The sequence below is a fragment of the Solea senegalensis genome, linkage group LG6, assembly GCF_019176455.1.
Source record: "Solea senegalensis isolate Sse05_10M linkage group LG6, IFAPA_SoseM_1, whole genome shotgun sequence".
Classification (NCBI taxonomy): Eukaryota; Metazoa; Chordata; class Actinopteri; order Pleuronectiformes; family Soleidae; genus Solea; species Solea senegalensis.
In genome coordinates this window covers 13,179,218-13,193,070 of record NC_058026.1, presented here as the reverse complement: position 1 = coordinate 13,193,070, position 13,853 = coordinate 13,179,218, and the positions used below count along the sequence as shown (strand labels likewise).

General features: G+C 41.6%; 1 protein-coding gene across 4 annotated transcripts in view; it reads right to left on the bottom strand.

The window, feature by feature from the left end:
• Nucleotides 1-13,853, bottom strand: part of LOC122770479 (receptor-type tyrosine-protein phosphatase delta-like) — a 105,665-nt gene that overhangs the window by 54,317 nt on the left and 37,495 nt on the right. For all 4 annotated transcript variants that reach the window (XM_044027355.1, XM_044027353.1, XM_044027352.1 and 1 more), the window contains exons 4-5: nucleotides 10,319-10,395; nucleotides 9,082-9,127 (exon numbers count right to left, since the gene is read on the bottom strand). The gene's annotated coding sequence lies outside the window, so the exon portion shown is untranslated. The remainder of the gene's footprint in view (nucleotides 1-9,081; nucleotides 9,128-10,318; nucleotides 10,396-13,853) is intronic.

Here is a 13,853-nt window from a genome sequence, read left to right as displayed (position 1 = left end):
GAGCCCAAAGTTCCCTGAACGTGTTCTCCTGTGTGGTTGTATTTTGGTTACACTAACTAAAAGAGAACGTTGTCCAGAGGTTTGTATGTTTGTATTTCAACGGGCTTCATTACATTTTTTTAATACCATTATAAAAGGTTTGCAGTTGCTTGATTCATCTTTAGGTTAAAAGTTAAGGTTATATCTAACTTTTTTTTACAGACATCTGTTCATATGAACCTCAGATGAACATATATATATATATATATCGCACTTTCTATATATAATAAAGGTTGTGACATTAGGGGAACGTTCTGGGAACAAACGTCCCATATCAACCACAGGAAAACGTAGGGGGAAACCTTCAGGGAACCAGAAAGTGTTAGCTGGGTTATTGTTGTAAACATATTTATTTGACTCTAATAATGGAAAACTCCTCCTACGGTGTGAGAAAAAATAGTTTTTGGGATAGGAAATTGATCAATTTCAGAATGTTTTTAACATAATGCGAAACTGCAAAAAATTTGAATTGCGCTAAAATTGATTTTCAAAAACACACAAACAGATGAACTTGGCCAGGCTGAAATATAATGTATGTCGAGGGCTAAGAATAGTGAGCAGCATTACAGAGAAAAACTCAGGGAACATGCTGCGTTTCGCACTTTTATCATGCACTAGAGAAAGATATACACTGTGGTCCACAAAAGGCAGGAAGGTGTGACTCGGCAGAGTGTGTGTGTGTGTGTGTGTGTGTGAGTGCATATGAGTCAGAGAGAGTGAAAATCAGCAAGTGATATAAAAAAAGGACAAGTGAGGGAATAGCCAAACATTCCTACAGCCGCTTTAAATGAATACAAGAAGAGCGTATACAATAATGAATATCCAAGCTGCTCTTTTCACAGACTGTTGATGATGATGAAGTACACAACCCTTCCTCCACACATGCACACATGTTTTATGCTACCATGTCTGAGCAATAATACACAAAAGATCACACTAGGAGAGTCAAAGCTGCAAAACAAATCGCACACGGGTACAAAGAACGTAATTTATTCTGCGCATGCACGGGTCGGATGAGCCTCCCTGCTATTGAAAGAGCGGAAATGAGAGTCAGTACAAACAGGAAGGGAGAGGGAGAGGGAGAAAAGAGAAAATAAAAACAGCAGGATCAGGATGAAAGACAGAAGATATGAATGATGAATGAGTGATGTAGGGAGAGAATGAAAAAGCAGAAGGGAAGAGAGAGAGAGAGAGAGAGAGAGAAATCCTCCTTTATTTCCTGACGTAAAAAGGGAAAAACACAGAAATGATCATTCTGATCAGTTCGGAGCAGGTGCACTCTAGTTAACAGGGTCTATATAAATAGCACATATACAAAAGTCAGATCATTACCTCAGGGCAGCTGACTCCACCAAAATGAGCAACAAATGACGATCTAAGCAGCTCTTACAGTGGCGAAGCGTGAAAGGGCTGCATAGTGTCGGGCTACGGAGGCTCAAGACCGGTACATTAACTCTGAGATTGTGAAATGAGACGCACCGAGTGGAAAATTGTACGAAATAAGGTGACTTATGAAGATGGAGTGCGTTCACAAAGTAATGAGCCCATACATTTTTCACATTTTGCCCCCTTATGCTACACATATTTAACTGTCAGTCCAAACTTAATACACTGCAACAACAAAGTGTGAATATCAAGCTGGTGTAAATGGCCAGAGCCTTTACTCCAGAACTTAGCTGACGGCGATTACAACCTTGAATCTTCTTGGCTATGACGCGACAAGCTTTGGATAACCTGAATTTGAAGGGTAACTGGACGGCCATTCTCAGCTCTGTCCAGAGATGTTTGTTTGGTTTCAAGTCAGGACACTGTGGACCTTTGTTTGGGAAACCTTTGACCGTTTCAGGACCACACACTACAGATATATCTTTGCTCTGCTTCATTCAGCTTTTCTTAAATCCTCCACAGCTTGATGCTGTCACTACTATACACAACTGCTTTCCTCCAGCCTGAGAAGTTAAGTCTTGGTTTTATCAGACCAGAGAATTATTATTATCATTATTATTATTTTTTTTCAGTTTGAGTCCTTTAGATACTCTGCCATAAAGCCCTGAACGCTGCAGTGAAGGTTGTCGTTCTGGACGGATCTCTGGAGATTAGATTCTTGGTTCACCTCTATTATCAAGGCCCTTCTTACCCCAATTGCTCTGTTTAGCCAGGAGGCAAGCATTAGCTGTTTTAAATCTCTTCCATTAAATAATTACAGAGACCACACTGGCTCTGTGGAACCTTCACTGCAGCGGAAATGGCTTTTCAGCCTTCCTTGATACGATCCTTTTAACCCTTTAAAACCTAAGCCTCAAAAGCCTTTATTTTTGCTTATTTTAACCATTAAAGGGCCAGACAATTACCTGTAACTAAGTGCTTTTACCCATTTTTCCAGAATAACTTTCAATATCTGGCAGTTATTTACAATTTACTACAAGTTAAAATAGTGTATTAACAGAAAGAAAAACCAAAGAAAATGATTTAGAAAAAACATTTGCATGTTAAATTTGAAATTTGACGAGTATAAAACAGATTTACATTAGTGTTTTTAGAGTCTTTGTCTCTCAGTGTGCAAAAAAAGTCCAAAAAAATGGAAACTATTACAACAAAGACGCAGATTCTCCGGCTTCCTTGAAACAATGCAAGTGAAATTACCGTAATAACCACATGTTGGCTTTGAAGTACAACTTCTCAGCTTTCAGAAACCGTTAGCACAAACCGTCGCATAATTACGATAACGCAAAGTGCGCTTGCACAGAATGTGTCGCCTGCGATACGTTCGGTGTTAAAGGGTTAAATGCCATTTGACTCTGCAGGCAGTTCCCCTTGACCTCATGGCTTGTTTTGCTCTGATGTGCATTGTCAGCTCCAAGACATTATAGACTGTCATGTGCCATTATGCAGATGGAACTCTCGCCAAGGTGTACAAACGTGTCAAAGACGATCATGCACTGGACGACTACATTTAGTGTGCACACGCTGAAATCTATACGATGCAGACGAACGGCTTGTTTATATTTACATGAATGCAGCAACAAAAGGGATATATACACGTTTCAAAGAAAGCTGTCACTTATGTGCCGCCGCATGTGCCTACCTAACAATTACGTCTATTCACAGGACAACAACAGCAGACAGCAAAATCAGTGCTTCACACTCACTCACACACACACACACAGGTCAGGGAGAAGTGGCTGTCACTGTGATTGGTTCCTGCTGCGGAGGGCAAACCCATGATAGCCAATTATCTGTCATTATACACCACAGCAGCTCTTGCGGGCTGGATGCCTCTGCAAATGTCTGCGTGTGCGTGTGTTTGCGCGCGCGCGTGTGTGTGTGTGTGTGTGTGTGTCATGGTGGGAGAGATCGGCAAATTACTGGTTATTGCAGCACGGTGAAAGACGAGAGGAGAGATGTAGAGGAAGAGGAGGGGGGGTAAGATTTTGAGGAGGAGGCCAGGCAGAAATATGCAGATTGAATATAAGAGGAAGGAAAGGAGAGATTGATGATTATATTGGACAGTTGTAGAGAAGATGGCATCCCAGGGAGCCACAGACCTCCAGTGAGCTGTGCGCTGCTGACAGATGTCTGGTGACCAAATTGTGCCTGATGCAGCGAGGCCAAAGCGTAGATGGCCGCAGATTTGAAGCACTAGTGCTCCATCATGTACGACCAGCATGTGATCGAGCTGTGACCAGTGTGTGGTCAGACACTGAAACACTATATGACAGCGTCTAGGATGACAGCATCACTTTGTATTTCAGCTTCCAGTGCACACAAGTATATGGCCCATATGTGTCCAGAATATGCTCTGATTCATGTTTTGTAGAATTAACACAACAATGTCCTGTGAGTAAGTGCTTTTGCCCATTTTTCCACAATAACTCTCAGTATCTCGCAGTTGTTTACAATTTACCGCATGTTAAAATAGTGTATTAACTATTTAAAATTAAGAAAAACAAAAAGTTTTATTAAAAATAAAACAACCCAATGTAGTTGTACACGAACACCAAATTTTGCGTGTTAAATTTGAACGAACGTGTCATCTGCGATACGCTCGCTGTTAAAGGGTTAATATGTTTTTGTCAAATTTCAAGTAGGGATGGGTATCGGTATTGGTCAGTATCGGTATTGGTCCGAAACTGGTCAAAAACACAGGATCAGATATCGAGCAGATAAAAATGCAAAATCATTTTAGCTGAGTCATGTTTGAGCTGTTTATTTCTTCTTTTATTTTTGATTCTTTTATGAATTCTGTCTTTGAAATGACTCAGAAAGCTAAAATGACTGTATCGGATCTTCCCTAATTTCAAGCAATTCCAATGACCACAGCTGACACTCTGCACTTCCTTTACTTGCTATCTGTTTTAAACCACCAGGGAACGGTGTCGACCCAAGTTCAGACTTTCATTATAACTAACTTTTAAAAGCATATGTATGTGCAGTGCTATTTAAAAGTATGTTTTGGAGTTAAAAGGTTCAATTCATATTCTTTTGAGTGGGCTTTGAATTATTCATCTCGAAGCTTTTTTTTTTTTTTTTTTCTTTACAGCTTACCCGACACAACGTAGACTGCTGCAGTGTATATATGGTGTTTTGGAAGAATTAGAAATGATCACGACAAATACTCCTCAGACAATTTGTACACAAACAATGTGTCCACAATTGTGACAATATTCTATAAAAAAAATAATAAAAAAGATGTTAACATACACTAAATAATAAATATAGTTGTATGTTATCATTAAAATATAAAATCAAACATCAAATTCTGATGAGTAAAAGTAGTTTAGTGTTGCACTTCACTAAAGATTCCTCCCACTTAAGTGTATACATTTTCTCTTTTTTAAGAATCACCACTTTTTGTGTTCAATTCTGATACCGACACCAAAAGCCTTGAGTATCACCCTACACTTGTCTGTTTGGTGTCTTTAAAACACATACAGCTCACGCGATCACTCCATCCCTCACTTACCTTCTGGTCACATGACTTTACATCTCTCTTTACAGCCTCTTTACAGATATTTAAAGTTTTTGGACAATATTAGATTTCACATATTTCTTTTATTGATATCCTATCCGGTGAATTTGACCAGTATAACACTGGTCTCACTATTACTTGATGAATTGCTCATAATAATTGAAGTGATTAATCATTTATTCATTATTTTAACCAGCATTCTGGTTCTTTTCGTGTGTGAGCCGTCTCTCTGAACCTCATATCTATCAAAGCACAAACGTAAGCGTCCTCTGAGCTTCATCACTGCCGGGACACAGCGCTGCGACTGGGACAGAGGAAGAGTGCAGCCACAGCCGTGATCACTACTTTTCAAATTCATCTCTCTCGCCTCTTGAACAGTGCAACGAAATGTGCCGCTTCTGTACAATGTTTAAAATTCATACTAAGAAAAAGACCAGTGAGGTATTTTTTACAACTTGTTAAATAAAGTGTAACCAACTTGTTCAACGAACGGTTAAGAAAAACCCATGAAAGTTGCGACCCTCGTGAGCAGTATGTGACATTTGGAGCCGGTGGATGAGAAGCACCCAAATCCTAATCTCACTGAGGGCAACGACATGTCAAAAGGCAGCCCCGCATGGACCTAATTCATCATACCATCCGCCTCAGAGTAAATCCATCTTACTGTACACTCTTAACACATAACCAGTATGTTTATAAAGTATGACACTGATCTGTCTCTGCCTGTTTTACAGCTATGCTTTGATAATCCACATCCTAATCCATGGCCTATGTGTGTATCTCTGCGCGTGTATCTATGAGTGTGCGTCTGTGAGAGCCCCTCCCTCTCTCTCTCTCTCTCTCGCTTTATGTCTACATGTTATTTAAGCTTTTGGTCTTTAGAGGGCCTCTCTTTCCCACGCCTTCCTTCTTCAATACATGTAATACCACAGCCATAGCCCTCCAGTCATCCACTCCTCTCCATCGAACCCCTGTGCACAACGGCCTGGACAGAATCACTTGTCCCTCCACAGTCGATATCCCCATTATCATTACAGTCAGCAGAATAAACACAGTGAAAATTGAACGGTTATGGGTAATACTACTTTTAAATGAGCTGATGAAACGGATGTAGTATCGATGGGAGGGAGGGCAGAGAGTGGCTGAGGGGTGAATGTCAGTGCCACTTAAGGTAATAATAAATAAAGCCAATTCAAGTCATCTTCCTCACCATCTTCCTCTTTTCCATTGTTGCGTCCCTACTACAGTGTGGCATGATATTTCTGTTCATCGTCACACTTATTGCAGATTAGCTGCAAATCCAGAATCAACATCCTCTCAAAACAAAATAGATTTTCTTCTGACAGCATGACCATACTTAATTTGAATAGCTATTTTAGGGCTGGGGGACAATTCCGTAAAGATATCTCTCTTTATTAGGGACGCATGATATTGGACTTCTTTGCTGATATATTGAGAGTGTTTGGGCAGATAACCGATATAGAGTGAAATATAAACGTTCATATTTCACCGTGCAAAGTAAATAAACTGAGAGAGGGAGATGATGCAAGCTGTGAAGTCAAGGAGGTAGAAGCCTATTCAGTTTACTGTTTTATTCATCATTCATTATCAACATCCGATAATGCATTTTAAAGCCAATTTTGGCCAATGCTAATGTTGTTGAGATAATATTGTGCATCCCGACTATATACGATTTGCCTCAATATCAATAGGACAAAAGATTTACTGTATAATATGTTAGTAATATATCTGTTTTCAGTGTTTTACATCAAATGCTTCCCTGTTTGTTTTGAACATTTAAAATCACAATTAACTGGATTCTACAATTGTCAACCAGGGGCAAAAATCGGATTGTTTTTTTAGGGTTTGGGGGATAATTATCAACAGTGAATAATTAGGAAATGTTTTATTGTGACAATGTTTTTGGCTATATCTTCTTTACACTGTGTTTCTTACATAATTGAGCAAAAGTTCCACTTCTGGGGGTTCGGATTGAATAACTTCCAATCTTTCTTCCATGTGTTAGGTCTCACACAACAGTACACAACACTCTCACTACAGCTGAACAACTCAAAGAAGGTATACAAGTGCAATCAATGATGGGTTTTGTACCTTTGAATGGATTAATAGGGCATAGTTAGAGCTATGTGGTGTTGGATACAGGTGAACTCCAGGATGCTGCGAAACCACTGTTGGGTGTGATTGCAGGTGCAATGCAGCACATTTCTCACCATTATGTAAAAAAAGGAAGAGGTGTTTTCAAACTGTGAACCAGAGAAGGAACTCTGGAATATTTCTGGGGCATTTGTGTTTGTGAGAAGACAGACAGGAAGGAAGGGTCAGTTATTTTAAAGACTCTCTCAACTGTGAATAGAGAAGAGCAAGAGGTTGATAAGTGGGACCCTCAGCAATGATAATCCCATTAACACTGTACTGCAACGCTCCACTAATGACTGGTGTGTGTATGAGTGTGTGTCACATGTCTAAGCACTTTCCCAACCATCCTAATTACCAGATGTGAATCATGTGAGGGTAATTACAGCATCTGAGACAGAGACAGAACAAGGCTATGATTGACCCAGAAATCTACCGGCCAGTGAAGCAAACACACACACACACACACACACAGGCAGAGAGAAAGGGGACAGAGCAGCAGAGACAAAAACACAGTCAGAAAGACAGAAAGGGGCAAAGTGTTTCCCTCAGAGAACAGAGCCATTTGGGAGAAGCTGTCAAAAGATGCTGTATCAAGCGGCTTCAAACCCAGCGCTGCTCCTAGTGTGAACTAATCTGGCCACAGCGCCGCAGTCCACTTCCACAGGCCAGGATTAAGAGACTGAATTCTCTACGGAAGAACCATCTAAGTGTAATCCCCTCGCGAAGCTGGCCCTGTGTGGTGCTGCACATTGTATCTCTCACAATAACTATTATCCACAGGAGGCTGCACACTCTGGAGATACAGGAGACAAGCATAAAGAAGGCTTGCTGAGTTTTGGTATCAGAGCTGAAGGGGGTTACAAAATGTGTCACAAAAATGAGATTCATTTAAGGTGGCCCCTTGTGGCAGGCTGTTTCTTTCCCAAGTTCCAATACATACAGTATATCTTAAATAACCCCGTCTCATATCTCTGCAAATAACAATAACCAGGGTACAGGGTCATCTGGAGGAAGCCAGTCCACCACAGCACCAGCACGCAGAGACACACTATTCCTGTTCACATTTAAAACATGTAAAACAGTTATGAACACATTTCCTATGCCATTAACAATCTCCACACCCCTACGACCCCTAGCTTTTGAACCTCAGACTGATAACCACTTCCTCAGACAAACAAAGTGATCAGCAATCTGAAGTGAAAGCCGGAAACTTCACACAGTTTGCAGTGACTCTGCTCCTTGTGCCAGCGGGCTTTTCTCTGGCTTGTACCAGTTTCCACAACAGCTCTATTGCAGCAGCAGTTTAAGTGATAAGTGATACAAAGTGGGACCCAGAGTCATTGTGTTGCTCTATTTGGCAGCGCAGGATACCCTCAGCCCACACTCCAGCCATCACAGGTTTCCTGTGGCTGTTGTGTCTACACAGACGGTGAGCATGTGTGTGTGTGTGTGACTGACTGCGGAGTCTGAGTACGTTTTCTTGATCAGATTACCAAAGACACAGACTCTTCAATCTCTCTTCAACACTCCAATCTTTGTGCAAACAAATAGACATAAACGTCGCACTAACACACGCTCACCCACTCATGTGCACAATAACTGAAACACAGGCACAAGCCTGAAGCACTAGGTACTTAATTTCCTATTCCACCCCCTCTCCTCAGCCTCAGCACCCTCATATTCCACTCTGGCCTCCCCAACCCTCAACCCTCAGTCACTATAGCAACCTCTCACATGGAGCGACTGGCAGCCAGAGGGATAATTGTGTCATTACAACATCTGTCATAAAGAGACATACGCCCTAAACATGTATACAAGCGAATACACTGATGCACCCCCAACCGTGTATGAGCCAGTTCTCCACGCATCACAGTTCTAACCACACACACACACTCATTGAAAGGGGACTTTCTTACCTTTGCTCATGGTTCATTCTGAAACATGGAAGTTAGAAAGTGGGAGCTGAAATGAAAGAAGTTCATTGTGAGTTGTCTGCACACTTGATCGATCAACAAGACAACGTCATAATTTGTTGTTGTTGGGTTGTTTTTTTTTAGCACTGTTTTCCTTGGCAAGGAAGAATCATTAGCTAAAAAAAACCTGCCTCGGACGAGACAGAGAGATGAATGAAGAGAAGGCCTGCACAGGGATTTTCAGGTGAAAATGTGCCAGTAGATTTTTGCTACTGAACCATGCCTGCTGGGTATGTCGCTCTGCTGCCACCTGTAGACCAGACCTGGAAGTCCTACCTACATAAAAATCTCAGGACAGCGACCTCAGGAAATTCATTAATAACTTAACAACCAGAGGGAACAAGAATTACAGAGTCAAGAGAAAGCAGGGACGATGCACTTCATAGTCAGAGGCCTGCAGCGTTCCACATACTTGTCTGATCAATCGGTACAACTCCCAGTGAAGAAGCACTGGGAGTTGTACTCATCTGCCAATAATTTGATCAAAATGTATTTTAGTATTTAAAAAAAATATGGCAGCGCTTGAAAACGAGTCACAAACAAACTCAACTTCAGAAAGCCACTCGAAACAAAACAATACAGACAGAGAGAAAGAAAAAAGAGACAGCCTACGTGCGGCCTCTGCATCTTTTAACAAACCAAAGAGGGGTTAGCGAATGCTTTATATTTAGAATGGTGACGCGATGAGAACTTGAGTGCTAACATGAGAGGAAAGCTCAGTGATGCGTTGGGGAGCTACATATTCAATAATGTATCAGAGGCAGTGTTTTAAAAACAGCTGGGGATCACCGCGCTGTCTTGTCCTGTCTGCCAGTCTGTCTCTTTGCATGTCTTCCCCTCTCGCTGTCCGGTGCTACAGCAGCAGATTTGCCTCTCCTGTGGGGAGCCGATGTTTGGTTAAACTTTCATCCTGTCAACTCAATCATCACGCGCTCTTTCTGTCCCCAATGAGTTATCGCTCTATTCTTCCCTCACTCTCTTTCTCTGTAAAAAAAAAAAAAGAGATCCCACCGCTCTTATACTTTCTTTTGAGTACTCCCGCTATGTGGCTTTCTCAGCTGTACCGAAACACAAATCACACAGAAATATGTCAAAGAACGAATTTGCGTTGTGGACAGTTAACAAAGGCTGCATGCCTCTCTTGTTTCTTGTTTCTGAAGGTCATCATACTTGTGCATACCTTGTTTCAGTACACAAATCCACCGTGCTGCTTCATCCTTGAGGAATGAAAGAGAAGGAAATCTCCCAAGAATTCTCCTGCAAGAGAAAGAGAGAGGGGGAAGAGGAAAAGCAGGGCAAGGATTAGGAACAGAGTCTTAGCCTTTCAGAACCCAATGCTCTTAAAACCATCTCTGGCTTTTCGACTACGTTTTTTGAATTTGTGTCTGCTGCACACTGTGTGTGTGTGTGTGTGTGTGTTTGTTTATGTCATAATATTCAGCGTAGAACGTCCTGGCTGAGTTCAACTGCTGCAGCTGAGTTGTCCTGAAAGCAGGTTGGGTTAAATGGACAGTCACGGCTCAACTCCTATACTGGGGGCTTTTAAGGCTTTTAGGGCTTCTGAGCCTGCTACTTACAAGTCGTGCGGGGATGCACGCGGCTGAGAGATGAAAAGGTGAAGTGGGAAAAGCATACAGCACCTCAGAATAAGTATATAATCTGACAGATCAAAGAGGTTGCATCAGGTCACAAGACTACGCTGTGAGCAGAGTCTGTGAACCTAAATGTCCACATAATCCAGAGGTTACTCCTCCATGAGTTGCAGTACACAAACCGGGGTCATTTCAAAGGATAATTATTTTTCTGTGAAATATATTCCTATAAATTAGAGCCACATGGTTAGTGTGGTGGTTAGCGCTCTTGCCTTTGCAGCAAGAAGACCCGGGTTTGAGACCTGGTCTGAACAAGGAGTTTGCATGTTCTCCGTGTGTGTGGGTGGGTGGGTTTTCCTCCCACAGTCCAAAAACATGCAGATTTGGGGATGAGGTGAATTGGACACTAAAGTGAGAGTGAGAGTGGATGGTTGTTTGTCTCTATGTGGTTCTGTGATGTCCAGGGTGAACCCCGCCTGTCGCCCTATGTCAGCTGAGATTGGCACAGCACCCCCCGCAAATCTCATATGGAGGATAAAGTGGTAGAAAATTAACGGATGGATATATTCCTAAATTAACTTGGAAGCCAAAATAAATTGGTACACAGTTGCCCAGTGCCATGAATCACCTACTGTTGTACTATTTTTAAAGAAACAACACTTTTTTTTTTATCTATTCTGAACAGATACGGCCTGATTGTTGTAAGCCACCACTTTGCAGTAGGCAAGCACATTATGGTAATAATATAATACAGGAAAAACTCTATTATTAACACAATATTATAAAAAAAAAAAGTCACTGGCAAATGGAGCAAGGTGCCATAAAACAGAATCACCACTAGTCTGTGCTGTTACACCATTCCTGTAGTTGTGCTGCTGACTGACTTGCTGAACAACTCACACATTAGCTGCAGGATTATGTTGACGAGACACACAATTTGCAAATGAAAATAATGACATCAGTCGCCATTGTTGCATCCTTTTAAGTGCAAACACGCACAGTTGTCGGGGTCACAGTGGCACCGACTGACACGAAGTGCAGCAGAATATGTGTCTGCCTTTAACTGTCATGGCTTATATAAGATGAGATCTATGTCAGCGCTGTATGTGCGAATACAAGTTCACACTTTATTTCCAGGTGATCGCACATTTCTCCCTGGACTCCTCTTCACTCGGACCGTGTTTCTTCTGTAACGATCTTTACAATAGGTGGTGAAATCATTTGGGTGGAGGATTATTATAAGCATAGGTTACCTTCTATTGAGGACACCAGCTTTCCTCTCAATCATGTTGTTTTGCTGTTAGGTTTCAGTGCTCCCTTGTTGGAAACCACCTTGTTAGTGAGAATGTGCTTCACCTGTGCTGGCCCAGCAGAAGTAATCAAAGTGTCGGCTGCCTTGTGCAGAGGAGGAAGTGTTTGGAAACCAGCTAATTTGGGAAGCTCATGTTGGTGCAGGCAATTTTAGTTTGCAGCTCTCGCACAATAAGCTGGGAAAAGTCATGTTTATCCTACACATTAGCGTAGTTTCCGCCCTGCTTTTTGTGCGATTAAGTGGCACCCACAACAAACGTGTCTGGAAACCATTTTAGTTGCTTTGAATCGCTGCGAGGACTCTCATGAGAGCCCTTTACAGCGGCACTTGAATCGCTTTTATCCCTGTTGTTGGGTGAGAGTCAAAATGTTGATATCTGCTTCACCTGGACAACACCTTAAAGGCTTCTGCTAATGGCAGAAATGACTCAGGGCATTTAAGGTCACAGAGAGTGCTTTTGCATTCCATTTACACACCATGAACCAAACTATTTCTGTACTGCTCTGCACAGCAATAGCCCAGATATTTATTTTGATGTAGGGCAGCTCAGTGGAACTTGGTTTACTTTGGGTTGGCTTCACTCAGCATGAGTGAAACACTCACTTCTCAGCTTGCCGTCAACTGGACGCAACATCAAGGCAAGTGGGTAAGCAGGGCAGCAGAGTGGCCATCAGATGGCTGTCTCTCGACGAGACTGAAATTATTACGAAAATGTATCATCAGGCACGCTTCGACAAGTGGCCCTGGTCATACATTTTCACTGTGGCAGCAGTAATGTGTCAATATCATTTCGTTCGTCAAGAGTGGAATTCTCTGGAAACAATACATTTCAGCAGGGAATGTAACCTTGCACATGTTTGCTCTTTTGAGGTGTGTGTGTGCGGAAACAATCGGTTAGCTCACAGTGTCAAGGAGGTTGTTTGTGGTAAAGTTGTCCATGTGAACCCTCAGAAAATATTCAATCAGAAATCAGAAAAAAAGCTTTCAAACCGATGGATTGATCATCACAATAAGGTCAACTCAAGATGAAATAAAAAAAAGTTTTAAAGTTAATCCTAACTTTAAAAAAAAAACCTCTGAACAATCAAGTCACATTACAATACTTCAGTGTGCCTTCATATTATCATTACTAAGTGAACTGAATTTCCCAGGAGTGACACCATTTAAATATTATGTCTCAAATGGGATTTTTAAGAGGATATTAATCCATATCACACACCTGTATGACAACAATGACAGGAAATGAAAAAAAAAAAACTGTATTATATCCTTTGTCTTATTACTGGATATTAAATTTGGACTTCACTAGATTTATGGCCAACTTATGGTTTCTGTGACTCCATGAACTTCATTTTGAATCTGTTACCACGCGGACCTCACACGTACTGAGGCGGCACAACTGGACACTTATGAACGGTACTTTTTCTAGTTTGTCCTGGTGTTTAAGGACCTCCCTTGAAATTGTGAGAGAAAGAGGTCAATTCCGATTTTGTACATTTGACAATAGGGTACTCAGATTGTTTTTTATTGTAGTATTGTCATACCAAATACAAGAGTAAGAGCAGCTCATCCTTTCACTGTGACACATCCACTGCACATGTACTTTGAATTACATTCGGTGAATTACAGTTAGTTAGTAGTGGATTTGACCCATCCTTATTACACACCAGCGGTAAACACACACTGGCCGGGCACAGGTGCAGCGGGCAGCACTTACAGTAACTACACCCAGGGAGCAATGGAAGGGTTTGATGCCTTGCTCAGGGGCACCCCAGCTCTTTGTCCTTGTCCCGGGATTTGAACCAGGATAT